Source organism: Trachymyrmex cornetzi, unplaced genomic scaffold (assembly GCF_001594075.2).
Source record: "Trachymyrmex cornetzi isolate Tcor2-1 unplaced genomic scaffold, Tcor1.1 scaffold303, whole genome shotgun sequence".
Classification (NCBI taxonomy): Eukaryota; Metazoa; Arthropoda; class Insecta; order Hymenoptera; family Formicidae; genus Trachymyrmex; species Trachymyrmex cornetzi.
The window spans coordinates 188,975-190,235 of NW_017297725.1; positions in this window are offsets into that span (position 1 = coordinate 188,975).

The following is a 1,261-nucleotide window of genomic DNA, read 5'->3' on the forward strand; positions in this document are numbered from 1 at the left end:
TCGGTATGACAGATTTCCTAACCTGAAATCGTCAACTTTAACGCTTAATAACTCGGTTCGCGGGGCAGAGCGACGCTTATTTCTGCCAGATTCTTTCGTTTTAAGCAAAAACGCGTCGAATGAGCCTATGTTCATCGATTTTTGAGGTGAGCGGCTAAACTGTATAATTACATCTATTTGTGCATTGCACCACCGTATACGCACACCTTTAAATAATTTACAATCAAAACATATAGTCTTCTTCTTCTTCAAAATTAATGGCACTCGTCGCAAAAATGGCGACGATTTCGGCCAGAATCGTAAATAAATCGTGTAATCAAAGTATGATACATCGGTCACCTCAAACCGGTGAATGGGACGAAACAATAATGTAAACAAGACAAATAGTGTAACACAATGCACAGTCGAAGCCGAAAACGCTTTTCAAAAAATGGATGAGATGATGCAATACCCGAAGCGGGCGTGACGCGCGTCCGTCCCGCTCGAGTATCAAAATAGTGCGCACTGTGCAACTTGCAAGCAATTTCATAATACAGTCATGGAATATCAAAATACTAGAGAGACTACCTATCCAACGGAATTTCTGTGACCGTAGAGCCTATATCTATAATTCGGTCAAATACATGATATTTTAATATTTAATTAAAAATGTCTGGATGACTCACAAACATTTTTAATGGTACTTCATAACTCTTCATACGAAATACAAACGATTCCATGTTTAAACTTTGTTGAATTTAAATCCGGTTAATTATTTCGTTTAAGTACATGGTCCAAAAAAGAATGATTAATTGTAATTAATATGACTCACAAACCTTTTTATTTGCACTTCAAAACTCTTCATACGAAATACAAACGATTTAAAATAATAATTTTTACAACAGGAGGTTTTGTCCGGTCAAGTACGTACGAATGCAAGTCAGAAGTTCTAAGCGATCTTAAGTCCGGATCTACAATAGGTGATTTAAGCCTTAAGCGGTAAGAAATTGACCAATTACAGTTGAGTGCGAGGAGAATAATCGACTGTGATTCGTCCATTTATTATGGCTTAAGGCTTAAAACCTTATTGTAGATCCGGACTAATAGTCCGGGAGATAATGGTCATGATTTGTTACCGCTTGAAATCGTCATAATTCGTCATTTATTAGGTAAACATGCAGGAAACGCAAGTATAGCAAACCTCCCGCGGTTTTAAAATTGATAGCGTGTGATTGAAGTAGTCAAAAATTTGTTGCTTTTTTCCTAATAAGTTACCGGATGG